This window comes from Hypanus sabinus, chromosome 31 (genome assembly GCF_030144855.1).
Source record: "Hypanus sabinus isolate sHypSab1 chromosome 31, sHypSab1.hap1, whole genome shotgun sequence".
NCBI classification, from domain to species: domain Eukaryota; kingdom Metazoa; phylum Chordata; class Chondrichthyes; order Myliobatiformes; family Dasyatidae; genus Hypanus; species Hypanus sabinus.
Window position 1 is genome coordinate 28,454,966 of NC_082736.1, and position 18,519 is coordinate 28,473,484.

Here is an 18,519-nt window from a genome sequence, read left to right on the forward strand (position 1 = left end):
AACTCATCTCCTTCTACCTTAGGCCACAAACTTATCAATCACCCCTGCTGTGGACACTTTCTGGGGGTCCAAGATCCATAGTAGGGGAATTAAGGGTTATGGGGAAAAGGCAGGTAGATGGAGCTGAGTTTACGGACAGATCAGCCATGATCTTATTGAATGGTGGGGCAGGCTCGACGGGCTGGATGGCCGACTCCTGCTCCTATTTCTTATGCTCATTCTGAAAAAAAAATGGGTGATAAATAATGCTTAGTAGGAACTGAATTAACAACATAAAACACTTCTGCATTTGAAAGTGTTTCTTTTTCCTCGAATTTTGATCTCATTTAGAGAATTTGATTCAATTCTGATAGTTCCTTTCCATATAGTTCCATTCCATATAGGTTAACCCCCTCATCTCTGGAATCAACCTGGTGAATCTCCTCTGCACCATCTCCAAAACCAGTATATCCTTCCTCAAGTAAGGAGACCAGAACTGCACACAGTACTCCAGGTGTGGTCTCACCAGTGCCCTGTACAGTTGCAGCTATCTCATTCCTTCAGTAACATCCCCTGTAACTTGCTCTTCGCTTATTGCCTGACAATTCCACTATGCACCTGCATTCGGGCATTTATTTTCACAGTGGTCAATTATCTTTCGTATTTGGGCGTACAGGAGCGAGAAGGATCAGCTGGTTGAGTAGTGTCACGGTAACAACCTTGCAGATTGTCAGCGAGACCAACGAATTGATGGTGGACTTCAGAAAGGGTGAGATGAGGGAACACACACCAAGCTTCATCGAGGGATCAGAAGTGGAGAGAGTGAGCAATTTCAAGATCCCAGGTGTCAGCATCTCTGAGGATCTAACTGGGTCCTGACGTATCGATGCGGCCACAACGAGGGTGATACAGTGGCCATATTTCATTAGGGGTTTGAGGAGATCGGATATGACACCTAAAACACTCGAAAACCTCTACAGATATAAAACGGAGATTCCTGGCGAAGGGTCTCGGCCCGAAACGTTGACTGCTCGTTTCCACAGATGCTGCCCGACCTGCTGAGTTCCTCCGGCCTGTTTGTACGTGTTGAGTATTCTGACTGGCTGCATCACTGTCTGGTGGGCTGGAGGATACTGCACAGGATCGAAATAAGCTGCACAGGTTGTAAACTCAGTGAGCTCCATCATGGGCACCAGCCTTCGTAGTATCCAGGACATCTTCAAGGAGTGGTACCTCAAAAAGGCGGCGTCCATCATTAAGGACCCCCATCACCCAGGACATGCCTTGTTCTCGTTGCTACCAGCAGGGAGGAGGTACAGGAGCCTGAAGTCACACACTCAACGATTCAGAAACAGCTTCTTCCCCTCTGCCATCAGGGAGGAGGTACAGGAGCCTGAAGACACACACTCAGCGATTCAGGAGCAGCTTCTTCCCCTCTGCCATCAGGGAGGAGGTACAGGAGCCTGAAGACACACACTCAGCGATTCAGGAACAGCTTCTTCCCCTCTGCCATCAGGGAGGAGGTACAGGAGCCTGAAGACACACACTCAGTGATTCAGGAACAGCTTCTTCCCCTCTGCCATCAGGGAGGAGGTACAGGAGCCTGAAGACACACACTCAGTGATTCAGGAACAGCTTCTTCCCCTCTGCCATCAGGGAGGAGGTACAGGAGCCTGAAGACACACACTCAATGATTCAGGAGCAGCTTCTTCCCCTCTGCCATCAGGGAGGAGGTACAGGAGCCTGAAGGCACACACTCAACGATTCAGGGACAGCTTCTTCCCCTCTGCCATCAGGGAGGAGGTACAGGAGCCTGAAGACACACACTCAATGATTCAGGAACAGCTTCTTCCCCTCTGCCATCAGGGAGGAGGTACAGGAGCCTGAAGGCACACACTCAGCGATTCAGGAACAGCTTCTTCCCCTCTGCCATCAGGGAGGAGGTACAGGAGCCTGAAGGCACACACTCAGCGATTCAGGAACAGCTTCTTCCCCTCTGCCATCAGGGAGGAGGTACAGGAGCCTGAAGGCACACACTCAGCGATTCAGGAACAGCTTCTTCCCCTCTGCCATCAGGGAGGAGGTACAGGAGCCTGAAGACACACACTCAGCGACTCAGGAACAGCTTCTTCCCCTCTGCCATCAGGGAGGAGGTACAGGAGCCTGAAGACACACACTCAGCAATTCAGGAACAGCTTCTTCCCCTCTGTCATCCGACTTCAGAATGGACATTGAACCCATGAACTCTACCTCACAAATTTAACAAATTTATCAAAAGTTAAAAGTCATCAAAATTTATCAAATTTAACAAAAGTTAACGAATTCCACGACATAAGCCGGAGATATTAAACCTGATTCTGACACCGGAGCTCCTGAAGAAACACATGCAGTCACAAGGGAGTGCGTGCAAACTCCACACAGACAGCACAGGAAGTTGGGACTGAACATAGATTGCAGAAGCTGTGAGCCAATAGGTCGACAATCTATGCCATGACATGCTTTAGGAAGCTTCTGAATGTCCCGCAAAAACTGCTCCAAAAATTTGCAATCATGTCACAGATTTAGATAGTATCAAAGCTCTCAGCAGCTTTACTCTTTATCTATTGACTGAGATACAGTGGGGAGGAGGTCCTTCTGGCCCTTTGAGCCAGGCTGCCCAGCAACCCCTTATGTAATCCTAGCCCAATCACAAGACAATTTACAATGACCAATCAACCTACCAACCGGCACGTCTTTGGCTTGTGGGAAGAAACCCTTGACTTACTCCTATCCCAATCACAAGACAATTTACAATGACCAATCAACCTACCAACCGGCACGTCTTTGGATTGTGGGAAGAAACCCTTGACTTACTCCTATCCCAATCACAAGACAATTTACAATGACCAATCAACCTACCAACCGGCACGTCTTTGGCTTGTGGGAAGAAACCCTTGACTTACTCCTATCCCAATCACAAGACAATTTACAATGACCAATCAACCTACCAACCGGCACGTCTTTGGATTGTGGGAAGAAACCCTTGACTTACTCCTATCCCAATCACAAGACAATTTACAATGACCAATCAACCTAACAACTGGCATGTCTTTGGATTGTGGGAAGAAACCCTTGACTTACTCCTAGCCCAATCACAAGACAATTTACAATGACCAATTAACCTACCAACCGGCACGTCTTTGGATTGTGAGAAGCAACCCCTGATTTTAACCTAAGCCAATCATGGGACAGTTTTCAATGAGTAATGACCAGTATGTCTTTGGACTGTGGGAGGAAACTGGAGGAAACCCACACGGTCACGGGGGAGAGCGTACAAACTCCTCACAGGCAGCGGCAGGAATCGAACCCGGGTTGCCAGTACTATAAACCGTCGTGCTAACCACTACGCCATCGTGTTGGGCAAAGCTGTGCGATGGCAGGCATTTTTTTCAAAGTACATTTATTAACAGAGATTGTATATTTTATACCTTGAGATTTTTGTCTCCTTACAGGCAGCCACAAAGCAAAGAAACCCAGTAGAGCCCATAACAACAAAAGAAAACTGTCAAACACCCAAATTTGCAGATGACACGACTTTGATCGGAACTCCTTTCCAGCGGGGACGGGACATCCTACAGAGGAGAGGTTGACACCCAGACACAATGGTGTCAGGATAACAACCTCAATGTCTAAAAACAAAAGACCTGATTGTGGATTACAGGAGGAATGGAGACAGGCTCAGCCCGATCAACGTCAACGGGACTGCGGTTGAGAGGGTGAGTAGGTTTCAAGTAGTAGACACGTCACCGATGATCTCACCTGGACTGTACACACCGGCTGTGTGGCAAAATAGAAGAGCAGATTATCACTTAAATGGTGAAAGATGGCAGCATGCTGCTGTGCAGAGGGACTTGGGGATGCTTGTTCATGAATTGCAAAAAGTTGGCTTGCAGGTACAACAGGTTATTAAGAAGGCAAACGGAATGTTGGCCTTCATTGCCAGAGGGATTGAATTCAGGAACAGGGAGGTCATGCTGCAACTTTACAGGGTACTGGAGTACTGTGTTGTAGTTCTGGTCCCCATACTTGAGAAAGGATATACTGGCTTTGGAGGCAGTGCAGAGGAGGTTCACCAGCTTGTTTCCAGAGATGACAGGGTTAACCCTATGAGGAGAGATTGAGTCGCCTGGGACTGTACTCTCTGGAATTCATAAGAATAAGAGGGGATCTTATAGAAACATACAGAATTTTGAAAGGGATAGATAAGATAGAATTAGGAAAGTTGTTTCCATTGGTAGGTGAGACTGGAACTAGGGGACACAGCCTCAAGATTCAGGGGAGAAGAATTAGGACAGAGATGAGGAGAAACTGTTTTTCCCAGAGAGTGGTGACTCTGTGGAATTCTCTGCCCAGGGAAGCAGTGGAGTGTTCTTCACTAAGAATCAGTTAGATAGATTTTTACATCTTAAGGGAATTAAGGGTTATGGGGAAAAGGCAGGTAGATGGAGCTGAGTTTATGGACAGATCGGCCATGATCTTATTGAATGGCAGAGCAGGCTCGATGGGCTGGATGGCCGACTCCTGTTCCTATTTCTTATGTTTTTATGTTTTTTAAAAAAAAAGCACAACAGTGTCTCTTCCACCTCAGGTCAATGAAGGAGTTCGGCATGAGTCCCTAAATCCTTCTACAGAGGCACCACTGACTGAGAGGCACCACAGAGCATCCTGACTGGCTGTATCACTGCCTGGTACGGGAACTGCACCAACCTTGATCGCTGGGCACTGCGGAGAGTGATATGGACAGCCCAGTGCACCTGTGGACGTGAACTTCCCTCCATTGAGGACATTTACAGCAGCAGGTGCGTAAAGAAGGCCTGGAAGATCACCGGGGACACCGGTCACCCCGATCGTAAACTGTTTCAGCTGCTTCTGTCTGGCAAACAGTGCCACAGCATTGAAGGCAGGATCGACAGGCTACGGGGCAGCTTCCTTCTACAAGCCACTAGACTCTTAAATCCCATGTCTGTACATTGCAACGGAGTGATGGCAAAGATTTTTGTTCCCTCACGTCGTAAGAGTTAAATAAATTCTAATTCTAATAGTGCATTGATAATCGGGAATTCACCAATTGCAAGACTGATAGTTAATCCGGACTTCCAGAGGTTTTGGCGCTTGAGGGAAGGTAATCTTTGATACGCAGAGCTGCTACGCAGGTTGACTGTGTGGTTAAGGCGGCATACGGTGCATTGGCCTTCATCAATCGTGGGACTGAATTCAAGAGCCAAGAGGTAATGTTGCAGCGATATAGGACCCTGGTCAGACTCCACCTGGAGTACTGTGCTCAGTTCTGGTCGCCTCACTATAGGAAGGATGAGGAAACCATAGAAAGGGCGGAGAGGAGATTTACAAGGATGTTGCCTGGATTGGGGAGCGTGCCTTATGAGAATAGGTTGAGTGAACTCAGCCTTTTCTCCTTGGAGTGAAGGAGGATGAGAGGTAACCTGATGGAGTTGTATAGGATGATGAGAGGCATTGATTGTGTGGAATAGTCAGAGGCTTCTTCCTAGGGCTGAAATGGCTAGCACGAGAGGGCACAGTTTTAAGGTGCTTGGAAGTAGGTACAGAGGAGATGGCAGGGGTAAATTTTTTATGCAGAGAGTGGTGAGTGTGTGGAATGGGCTGCCAACGACCGTGTTGGAGGCGGATATGATAGGGTCTTTTAAGAGACTCTACAGGTACATGACAGGTACATGGAGTTTAGAAAAATAGAGGGCTATGGGTAACCCTAGGTAATTTCTAAAGTAAGGACGTGTTCGGCACAGCTTTGTGGGCCGCAGGGCCTGTATTGTGCTGTAGGTTTTTTATGTTCTATAATCAGCAGGGTTCAAGGAAGGAGTAGAGTAATAGGATTGTTTTGCAAAGAACGGGCATGGAGCTGGAAGGACCAAATGGCTTCCTCAGTTCAGAATCAGAATCTGGTTTGACATCACCAGCAGACGCTGTGAAATTTGTCAACTTGGTGGCTCCAGTAAAATGCACTAATAGAAAAAGATTGGGAATTCCAGAGGCCGTACAGGAGCGAGATATACCAGCTGGTTGAGTGGTGTTGCGGCAACAACTGCGCACTCAATGTCAGCAAGACCAAAGAACTGAATGTGGACTTCAAAAAGGGTAGGATGAGGGAACATGATTTGATCCTCCTGGGGGGATCTCGGCTGTGTGGTGAAAAAGGCACAACAGCGCCTCTTTCACCTCAGATGGCTGAGGAAGTTTGGTGTGGGCCCCCAAATTCTAAGAACTTTCTACAGGGGCACGATTGAGACCATCTTGACTGGCTGCATCACTGCCGGGTATGGGAACTGCACCTCCCTCAATCGCAGGACTGCAGAGAGTGGTGCAGACAGCCCAGCGCTTCTGTAGATGTGAACTTCCCACGATTCAGGACATTTACAGAGACAGATGTGTAAAAAGGGCCCGAAGGATCATTGGGGACCCGAGTCACCCCAACCACAAACTGTTCCAGCTGCTACCATCCAGGAAACGGTACCACAGCATAAAAGCCAGGACCGACAGGCTCTGGGACAGCTTCTTCCACCAGACCATCAGACTGATTAATTCATGCTGACACAACTGTATTTCTATGTTATATTGACTATCCTGATGTACATAATATTTATTATAAATTACTATAAATTGCACATTTAGACAGAGATGTAACATAAAGATTTTTATTCCTTATGTATATGAATGATGTAAGTAATAATATCAATTCAATTCTATTCAAGTGGAGAGAGTGAGCAGTTTCAAGTTCCTGGGTGTCAAGATCTCTGAGGACCTAACCTGGTCCCAACATAGCGATGCAGCTGCAAAGATGGCAAGACAGCGGCGATATTTCATTAGGAGTTCGAGGAGATTTGGTTTGTCACCAAAGACACTCGCAAATTTCCACAGGTACACCGGGGAGAACATTCTGACTGCATCACCGTCCGGTATAGGGGAGGAGGGTGGCTACTGCACAAGATCGAAAGAAGCTACAAAGAGTTGTAAAATTAGTCAGTTCTATCACGGGCACCAGCTTCCATAGTATCCAGGACATCTTCAAGGAGCGAAGCCTCAGAAATGTGACGTCCATTATTAAGGACCCCAGCACCCAGGACATGCCCTCTTCTCATTGTTATCATCAGGAAGGAGGTACAGGAGCCTGAAGGCACACACTCAATGATTCAGGAACAGCTTCTGCCCCCCCTGTCACCCAATTCCTAAATGTACATTGAACCCATGAACATTACCTCACTTTTAATATATCTGTTTTTGTACTACTCTTAATTTAACTATTTAATATACAGATATATACTTAATTGATTTATTTACTTTTTCCTCTATAAATTATTTATTGCATTGTACTGCTGCCACTCAGTTAACAAATTTCATGGCATGTGCTGGTGATATTAAACCTGATTCTGATTCCGAAGAATATAAATATTAAACAGTTGAGCTAAATAAGTTGTGCAAAAATAGAAACAAGAAAGTAGTGAGGTAGTGTTCTTGGGTTCAATGTCCATTCAGAAATCAGATGGCAGAGGGGAAGAAGCTGTTCCTGAATCGCTGAGTGTGTGCCTTCAGGCTCCTGTACCTCCTCCCTGATGGCAGAGGGGAAGGAGCTATTCCTGAATCATTGAGTGTGTGCCTTCAGGCTCCTGTACCTCCTTCCTGATGGTAGTAATGAGAAGAGGGCACGTCCTGGGTGATGGACACCCTTGTTGGGAATCGCTCCTTGAAGATGTCCTGGATCCTACTTAGTTCCATGATGGAACTAAGTTTACAACTTTCTGCGGCTTATTTTGATCTTGCGCAGAAGCCCCCTACCCCCCTACCAATGGTGATGCAATCAGTTAAAATACTCTACAACTTTCCGACTGTATTCGCCTTGGGTTTATGTGATTCAGAAGATCCCTTTTCAGACCAGAAATTAATGCATTAACAAAAGCGGCACTCCATCACTCAACTTGGAACTCAAAGCAGTTTACGAGCTTCCTGGAAGTGGGAGAGGCTCAGATCATAAAAAAAAAGGAACCTGCCTCAAAGAAAGGGCTATGTTCTGATCTCAAATCCGCATCGACATTTTTTGTAACGCGACGCCTTGTTTGAGAGTTTTACTGCTGTGCTGTGGGTGTCTCGTTTTAGCGGTTTGGGACGAGCAGACTGTTCTGTTTTCGGTTTGGGTTTGAGCTGAGATAAGGGGTCTTGTCGTCCAGCTTAGGAACGTGGTGTTGGCCAGTCAGGATGGTGGAACTGGGAGAAGGTTCTAGAGAGCGCTGGGCGGAGAGGTCGTGTGACGGACGCCGGTGTGGGCCGCGGTCTTTTTTGGCGGGGTCCGGGAGAGAACAGGAGGGAAGATGGCTGAGGTTGTGCAGGCTTCACGGAGGGAGGGCCAATATTCCTGCGGGAGAGCCCATTTGTTCAAGATGGATTTTGAGCGACATTCGAAGATGGTAACACATTCAAAATGCTGGAGGGACCCAGCAGGTCAGGCAGCACCTATGGAAGAGGGTACAGTCGATGTTTTGGGCCCAGACCCTTGCTTTCGCACAGGCTGAGAGTCCAGCACGGGAGTTAAAGACAACTTCAAGATGAGCTCCAACTTATTTAACCGCTGAATTATGACAGGTCCTTTATCCCTTTAACTGTTTGGTTAAGGTAACATTCTTAAATATACTTTTTTTTAATAAGTGTATGTAGTGTACGGTCTGTTATTTCTTGCCGGCGGGTGATTGCTGGGGGGCGGGGGGCGCAGTAAATCGCACAGCGTTGAAATCCCAGTCTCATGGATTTGGCGGGACCCAATTCATACTGACCCTAGACGTATGGAGTTTGAGAAAGGAGCTTCCCTCACAGCTGAGCCTGGTGGCTGGTGGCGAGGGGCCAAACGAGCGTGCCCGGCAAAAAGCAGTTTCACAAACACTGGTTAAAAGCAGACATTCGGCTAAACAAGTACCGAGAGAAGGCCACTCTGCCCACATCTCCCATGCCCGCCCTGACTGAGGAGTGCGTCACACGGCGAGGAGATCTCAAATCAAAGTTAACATCCTGATCCGAAAGAAACATTGCAAAAAAATGCCAAACTTACTTGCCTAGCTCTTCGGTTTTTAATGATTATCGGCAGACGGAGGACTGATGCGTTCTGGGCGAGCACACAGATCCAAACGGGGTGTGGAAAGGTTAAAAAAGGAAGAAAACTTGGTCACTTGTAAAACTTGGAAACCGGTTTCCCCTGTTTCTTATAACCTGCTTTTTAAAAAGTGATCTCACAGATTACACGTGTGATTTTTTTTAAACCATATCAGCTTCCTCCTCGTCTGCTGGTGTGGATGCTGTATCCACAGGCACACATTTTCAATATATGAAGGAGGGATTGTTTCAAAGGTTTCATCCGACGTCAGAGAAATGTATACAACGTACATCCTGAAATGCTTTTTCTTCGCAAACATCCACGAAAACAGAGGAGTGCCCCCAAAGAATGAACGGCAGTTAAATGTTAGAACCCCCCCAAAGTCCCCCCCAGCTCCCCTCCCTGCCACGTGTAAACAGCAGCAAGCAACGATCTCCCTCTTCCTACCAGCAAAAATAATCGTCGACACCCGCCACCGAACACTCGAGCGTGCAGCAAAGCAACAGTAAAGACACAGACTTGCAGAACCCCAAAGACGACTCGTTCACCCGGTATTCGACATACCACAGGCTCTCTCTCTCTCCCTAATAGGGGAGAAAGAGGTGTTCCTGTTTCAGAGCGAGAGGGGAGCTTTAACTGGTTTATGATGTTAAGAGTCCATGGCATCACTTTTTCCGAGCTCTGCGCCCAAAGATCTCGGGTCCCTGAGCACACAGCCATAGATCTTCCAACTCCCACAACACACACTGATCTCCTGCTGGGACACCGACCTCCGATCTGCCCGTCTCCAGAGCCTCGAAATCTCGCACCTCACTCAGTAGGCATTCTCCCACCATCGATCTCCCCCAAACGTCGCCGACCTTCGGACCCTCAGATCTCAGTCCACTCCGTCTGGCGGTCTACCAGCTCTCCCCACACGCGTCCTCCCTCTTCCTCTCTCCTCGACAAAAAGACTGCAAAAACACCATCTTTCCAGACACACGGGACAAAACAACAATCCCCGATCGGCTAACAGTCCTGTTATCTCCAGCAATAAACCAAACATGGCTGCTACGGAGAAACCATTAGCTCATCAGTGAACATTACAGAGAAGCCATTACACTTATTTATTTATTTATTATTATTCTTTCTTTTTTTAGTTGCATAACTTGCTGTCTTCTGAACACTGGTTGAACACCCAAGTTGGTGCAATCTTTCATTGATTCCATCATGGATACCTCAACTACTGCACAGAGTCTTGCCATCTTCAGAAGTTTTCTGATAACTCTGCCATAGTTGGATGCATCAGCAAGGGAGATGAGGCTGAGTACAGGGCGACGGTGGGAAACTTTGTCACATGGTGCAAGCAGAATCATCTGCAACTTAATGTGAAAAAGACTAAAGAGTTGGTGGTGGACCTGAGGAGGGCTAATGCACCGGTGACCCCTGTTTCCATCCAAGTGGTCAGAGTGGACATGGTGGAGGATTACAAATACCTGGGGATATGAATTGACAATAAACTGGACTGGTCAAAGACACTGAGGCTGTCTACAAGAGGGGTCAGAGCCGTCACTAATTCCTGAGGAGACTGAGGTCCTTTAACATCTGCTGGACGATGCTGAGGATGTTCTACGAGTCTGTGGTGGCCAGTGCTATCATGTTTGCTGTTGTGTGCTGGGGCAGGAGGCTGAGGGTAGCAGACACCAACAGAATCAACAAACTCATTCGTAAGGCCAGTGATGTTGTGGGGGTGGAACTGGACTCTCTGACGGTGGTGTCTGAAGAGAGGATGCTGTCCAAGTTGTATGCCATCTTGGACAATGTCTCCCATCCACTCCATAATGTACTGGTTAGGCACAGGAGTACATTCAGCCAGAGACTCATTCCACCGAGATGTAACACTGAGCGTCATAGGAAGTCATTCCTCCCTGTGGCCATCAAACTTTACAACTCCTCCCTCGGAGTCCCTGAGCCAATAGTCTGGTCCTGGACTTATTACCACTTGGCGTAGTTAACTTATTATTATTTAATTATTTATGGTTTTATATTGCTATATTTCTGCACTATTCTTGGTTGGTGCGGCTGTAACGAAACCCCATTTCCCTCGGGATCAATAAAGTATGTCTGTCTGTCTGATATTATTCTGTTACGATATTATTGAGTATGCCCCCAAGAAACTGAATCTCAGGGTCGTGTATGGTGAGATATATGTATATACTTCGATAATAAATTAACTCTGGGTATTGCATTGGGTTCTGATCGCCTCATTACAGGATGGATGTGGAAGGGTTAGAGAGAGTGCAAAGGAGATTTACCAGGATGCTGTCTGCCTGGATTTAAGAGAGTGCGGCTTATGAGGGAAGGTTGAGTGAGCTTGGGCTTTTCTCTTTGCAGTGAAGGGGGATGCGAGGTGTAAAAGTCGATAAGAGGCACGGATCGAGTAGACAACCAACAATGGCTAAGATGAGAGGGTATATTTTTTGAGGAGGAAGGTATGAGGGGGGATATCAGAGGCAGGTATTTGTTTACACAGAGAATGGTAACTACATTGTCAGGGGTGGTGGTAGAGTCAGATACATTGTTGGGCGACGAAGCAAATTTGATCAGGGATCTTGAGGTAAAGGAACACTTAGGAAGCAGTGATCATAATACAATCGTGATATTTCAGGACACGTGCCGGTGATAACAAACCTGATTGTCATTCTGATTTTTATCATTTAAGTGACTCTTAGATAGGCAGATGGTTGAAAGAAAAATGGAGGGGCTATGTGGAAGGAAAGGGTGAAATTGATCTTGGAATAATTTCAAATGTTGGATGTCGACTGAAGATCCTGAACCATGTTATAATGTCTACGTTCTCTCTTCTGATGGTCGTACTGAACTTTAGAATAAAGAAGTTCATTTCAACTTACCGTAAGAAGATAATGTACTGAAGAAGGGTACAATCAAACCCCTAGCTTAGCAAAATCACACTTCAGAGGAACATCACGCAAGCAGGTACAAGGGCAAGAAACCGAAGATTCTCAAATAGGCTGGTTTTAAGAGCTCTCTTTCAAATTTGAGAGCAGAATAGTAAAGCCGTAACTGTTAGCTAGGAATAAACAAGACTTATTTAAACAAACTTGCAATTAGACTGGGAAACTCGTGCTGAGGCCCGACCTCCGATTTCAGAGCTACAAAATCTTGAACCTCACTCAGTAGTCATTCTTCCACCATCGATCTCCTCCGAACGTCGCCGACCTTCGGACCCTCAGATCCCAGTCCACTCCGTCTGGCGGTCTACCAGCTCTCCCCACACGCGTCTTCCCTCTTCATCTCTCCTCGACAAAAAGACCGCAAAGAAACAACATCTTTCCAGACACACGGGACAAAACAACAATCCCTGATTGGCTAACAGTCCTGTTATCTCCAGTAATAAACCAAACATGGCTGCTATGGAGAAACCGTTACCTCAGCAGTGAACATTACAGAGAAGCCATAACTCTTATTTATTTATTATTATTATTCTTTCTTTCTTTTTTTAGTTGCATAATTTGTTGTCTTTTGAACACTGGTTGAACACCCAAGTTGCTGCAATCTTTCATTGATTCCATCATGGATATTATTCTGTTACAATATTATTGAGTATGCCCGCAAGAAACTGAATTTCAAGGTTGTGTATGTTGATATATATGTATATACCTTGATAATAAATTAACTCTGCGTATTCCATTGGGTTCTGATCGCCTCATTACAGGATGGATGTGGAAGGGTTAGAGAGGGTGCAAAGGAGATTTACCAGGATGCTGTCCGCCTGGATTTAAGAGAGTGCGGCTTATGAGTGAAGGTTGAGTGAGCTTGGGCTTTTCATTCATTTGATTTCATTTTCAATCTTTTTTTTAATTGAGTTTTTTAAAAAAAAGAGTAAATACAAAACAGAGGAGAAGTTGTATCAAATACATAAACATACAAAACAACAAAAGGGATGTATCCTGTCAAAGTCATGTGAATGTTGTATTGAACTATTATATATAAACAAAGAACCACAATTCCCCTTGGTAATTCATACAGAAAAAAAGACTGGAAGTTATTGTTTCCTATTGTGCCCAACAGATACATTGCTGGGCAATGAGGCAAATTTGATCAGGGATCTTGAGGTAAAGGAACACTTAGATACAAGATACAAGATTCAGTTCATTGTCATTTAGAAACCACAAATGCAATGCAGTAAAAAAAATGAGACAATGCTCCCCCAGAATGATATCACAAAAGCACACGACAAAACAGACGACACCAGAAAATCCACGTAACGTTTGGCAATCCCCAAATCCAGAGTCCGGAGAGGCTGCTGCGTATTAATATCGCACTACCGTCTTAGCACATTCCCCGGAAAGGAGCTCCAAAACCACCAGACAGAACAAGACTACCCAGACACACTAAGTCAGGAGACCAACTCTACCACCCAACAAACCAAAAACTAAAGATACAAGACCTGAACAAAACCATATAGTTAGAGTTAACATAGTTACAACAGTGCAGACAATAGCATAATTGATCAAAAAAAGACCATGGGCACAGTAAAAATAGTCCAAAGATGTTAAAAGACTGTAAGTTTGAAAGAAACCACCACACAGTTTCCACAAGTCCGCAGGGTCCCGATAGACTCGTCATCCCATGCCAGCAGCAGAAGGGAATACCCCCGCTATGGACTTTCACGGTGCCACTGGACCCAGCCTCGCAGACGCAGCACAAAGTGAAAGCGCCCCAACTGCAGCGGACTCCGTGTCCCAACCATCCCCTCCAGCACAGCCTCTCTGAGCACCATCCTCTGCCGAGCGCACTACGACGCCCCCGCCAATGGCCACCGGCAACACGACCCCGAGGACTGGGGACCTGTTCTTCCCAGCAGAGACCCGGACCTCACAACAGCAGCAGCAACGAAGAAGGCCTTCCTGGAGATTTCCAGATGTTCCTCCGTGCTCCTATGTCTGTTTTTCATCAGATCAGGATTGTGCACGGCACCCTGCTTGACAAATAACAGACATCAGCTCTGGAGTGGCCGCTGCAAACTGCATCGCGCCACCATCTTGAAAACCTTACTCAGGAGGCAGTGGTCATAATATGATCATAATATTTCACAGCACATGCCGGTGATAACAAACCTGATTCTGATTCTGAACATTTAAGAGACTCTTAGGCTCATGGTTGAAAGAAAAATGGAAGGCTACGTGGAAGGAAAAGGTGAGATTGATCTTGGAGTAATTTCAAAGGTTGGATCAACAATACCAACTGGAGGGCCAGTTTGTCCTGACAAAGGGTCTCGGCCCGAAACGTCGACAGTGCTTCTCCTCACAGATGCTGCCTGGCCTGCTGTGTTCCACCAGCATTTTGTGTGTGTTGCTTGAATTTCCAGCATCTGCAGATTTCCTCGCGTTGGCCAGTTATTCTGTCTATTTTCTCTCTTTTGATGGTCTTTTCAACAAAGAAGTCATCTCAACTCACTGTGAGAAGATTGCAAATAAACCTTATAGTAATTCAGGCCTTTAACTTAGCAAAATCACACTTCAGCAGCAGGTGCAAGGGCAAGAAACCGAAGATTCGCTTCAAGGTTTTAAGAGCTCTCTTTCAAATCCGAGGGCAGAACAGTAAAAGCCGTAACTGTTAGCTGGGAATAAACAGGCCTATTTAAACAAACTTACAATTAGACTGGGAAACTCGTGCTGAGGCTCGGTCCCAACTTGTTAAGAGGGCCTGCAAGATGGAGCTTTAGAGCAGATTGTGCATGAGCCCACTAGGGAAAAGACAGCCCTGGATTTGGTGCTGGGCAATGAAGCAAAATTGGTCAGGAACCTTAAGGCAAAGGAACACCGAGGAGGCAGTGATGATAGAATTCACCGCACAGTTTGAAAGGGAGAAGCTAAAGAGAGATGTATCAGTATTACAGTTGAATGAAGGTGAGTAAAGGGAGAGGAGATGGCCAGAGTAGGTTGGAAGAGGACCCTAGAAAGGATGCTAGCAGAGCAACAATGGCAGCAGTTTCTGGGAGTAATTCCAAAGGCACAAAGGATCAAAGGAATAGGATGCTAAAGGAAGGATGAGGCAACCATGTCTAAGGGGAATCAAAGACAGCAAAAAAGCTAAAGGATGTTGCATGAAGCTAGAGGATTGGGAAGCTATTAAAAACCAACAGAAGGTAACTAAAATAAGTCAAGTTTATTGTCATTTAACTATATACATGTAATTAACGTATAAAATCATATAATACATGGAAACATAGAAAACCTACAGCACAATACAGGCCCTTCGGCCCACAAAGTTGTGCCGAACATGTCCCTACCTTAGATATGACCAGGTTTTTAAATATTTTTTATTGATTTAAAAAAAAAGATTGAAAATGAAAAAATAAATTACTGGGCTTACCCATAGCCCTCTATTTTTCTAAGCTCCATGTAACTGTCCAGGAGTCTCTTAAAAGATCCTATCGTATCCGCCTCCACCACCATCGCCTGCATTCCACACACTCACCACTCTCTGAGTAAAAAAACTTACCCCTGACATCTTCTCTGTACCTACACCCCAGCACCTTAAACCTGTGTCCTCTTGTGCTAGCCATTTCAGCCCTGGGAAAAAGCCTCTGACTATCCACATGATCAATGCCTCTCATCATCTTGTACACCTCTATCAGGTCACCTCTCATCCTCGGTCACTCCAAGGAGAAAAGGTTGAGTTCACTCGACCTATTCTCATAAGGCATGCTTATGACTAAATACATTTAGGAACAAGACATTTCTCTGATTCAGAGTGTGAAGCACAGTCGTGCGCATAACATAATAAGTTATGAAGGTAAGGATAAAATTCTACAGATGAATCATGCATAAATAATTAACTAAAGTGAATAAATTAAATATTGTCAGGTATGGAACAGATTAACCGGTGATACTTCAAATGCGATGCGGCAGGGAGTTCAGAAGCCTGACGGCCTGAGGGAAGAAACTGTTTCCCATCCTGACCGTTCTTGTCTTTATGCATCGGAGTCTCCTGTCCGATGGTACAAAGTCAAAGAGGACACTGGACAGACGGGTGGGATCCTGGATAATGCTAAGGGCCCTGCATATGCAGCGCTCCTGATAAACATCCCCGATGGACGGTAGGGAGACCCCTACGATCCTCTCGGCCGTTCTCACGGTCCTTTGTAGGGACTTCCGGTCTGATGCTTGGCTGCCCCCAGACCAGATGGAGATGCAGCTTGTCAGGACGCTCTCCATGGTGCTCCTGTAAAATTCAGTTAAGATGGCGGGGTGATGGGTGGGTAAGAGGAGAGACTCACTTGCTCCAATCCCCTTAGGAAGCAGAGGTGCTGCTGGTTCAGGGAGGTGATCTTAAAGAAGAGAAAAAAATGAAATATGAAGGCAGGCCAACTCAGCATAAAAAGAACCCCTGATGAGTCAGGGAGGAGATTGAGGTTAAGAGGAACTAACTCAGTCACGAACGATTGGAGAAGCAGATCCCATGGGCCATACGGGCCAATTCTGCTCATCTGTCCTATGGCCTCATCGCTTATCCCAGCCCCCAACCTATCACCGCCCGCTCTTCAACTCCACCACCGCATTGCAAATCAGCATTGCACAACTTTTTCCAGGAGTATTTCTTCCACAGCCTGGGGGTCTCGGCCACGTAACGTTATTACTTGTCGTTCAAGGCCTCCTGCCTTCCAACCTAGAGCTCTTTACAAATGAAATCATAGAGCAATGAGACCCTTCAGCCCAACCTCTCCATGCTGACCAATGGCCCATTTGGTCCATACCCATAGATTTACTAGAATGTTACCTGGGTTTCAGCACCTAAGTTACAGAGAAAGGTTGGACAATTTGGGTCTTTATTCTTTGGAATGTCAAAAGTTGATTTAAAATTATGAGGGGGATAGATAGAGTTGACGTGGATAGGCTTTTTCCATTGAGAGTAGGGGAAATTCAAACAAGAGGACGAGTTGAGAGTTAGGGGGCAAAAATTTAGGGGTAACACGAGGAGGAACTTCTTTACTCAGAGAGTGGTAAAAGTGTGGAACAAGCTTCCAGTAGAAGTGATAGAGGCAGGTTCGATATTGTCACTTAAAGTAAAATTGGATAGGTATATGGTCAGGAAAGGAATGGTCATGGGCTGAGTGCGGGTCGGTGGGACTAGGTGAGTGTAGGCTTTCAGCACAGACTAGAAGGGCCGAGATGGCCTGTTTCTGTGCTGTAATTGTTACATGGTTAAATGGAATGAACAGTCAACGTTATGGACTGAGACATTTGGTCTCGGGCTGATCTGCTGGGCTACCAGCTAGGCGGGCCCCGCTCCTCTCTCCTACCACCCACATAGATGGTCAGCCTTCCAATTTCCAGTGGACATGCAGATTCCAGACATCGATGTCGTTGACGTCCCCCGTCCAGGTTTCCTGTATCTGTTGAATCGCTTGTGTAGGAAAGGTCTCACTGCCAATGTAATGGACTCTCTGTAGAAGCGATGTTTGGGTTAGGGTTAGAGATAACGGGTGCTTTGGAATGTGCGCCGTCCAACGATGGGAGGGTGTTTTCGTGCCGTGTGCCTGGGTCTTTTGTTCAGTGGGAAATGAAGAGAGAAAACCTGTATGGGGCCATGATCCAATGAAGGTCGGGGGGGGGGGATCGAAGGAAAATCAGTGAAGGGGAAACCGTGAGCTCCAACTTGTGCACATTAAACTGTTGCATTAAAATGGGCCCTTTCCTCTTTTTGTTTTTTCTTCACTAACCCTGTAGTCAAATTAAGAACTATAAAGCTAAGTTGCTTGATTGCATGCGGTGTACTCTCCGTTGACAGGGTAACAAATCCGCACCAACAGGGGGTTTTGGGGCGGTCTTGTGTCTCAACCTCACCTGTCTGGCAGGGCCAGAGATTGTCTTCCCCGGACTTACGCAGCTGATATAACTTGAGGGTTACGTGTTTGGCTTTAGAGAGCAAAGTCTCTCGGGAACTGGGACCTGCAAAGACCTTGCTTCTGGAAAGAAGGGCACCTGGAGACAGGGCAAGGGGCTTTGGAGTCTGACATCACGGAAGGGATTGGATCAGAGATTGCAGGGAAGCAGGGGCTGGTTGGAAAGGGTTAATGGGACGAAGACTGGAGTACGAGAGATCAAAGTTCAAAGTAAATTTATTATCCAAGTACATATATGTCACTATACACCACCCTAAAATCCATTTTCTTATGGGTATTCATAGTATATACAAAAAAAAACACGATAGACTAAATTAAACACCACACACTAGAATCAGGTTTGGCATCACTGGCGTGTGCTATGAAATTTGTTATTTTGCGGCAGCAGAACATTGCAACACGTAATAGTACAAACTATAAATTACCATATATATAAAAAGAGAAAATTAAATTAAGTACGTGGTGCAAAGAGAGAAGGAAA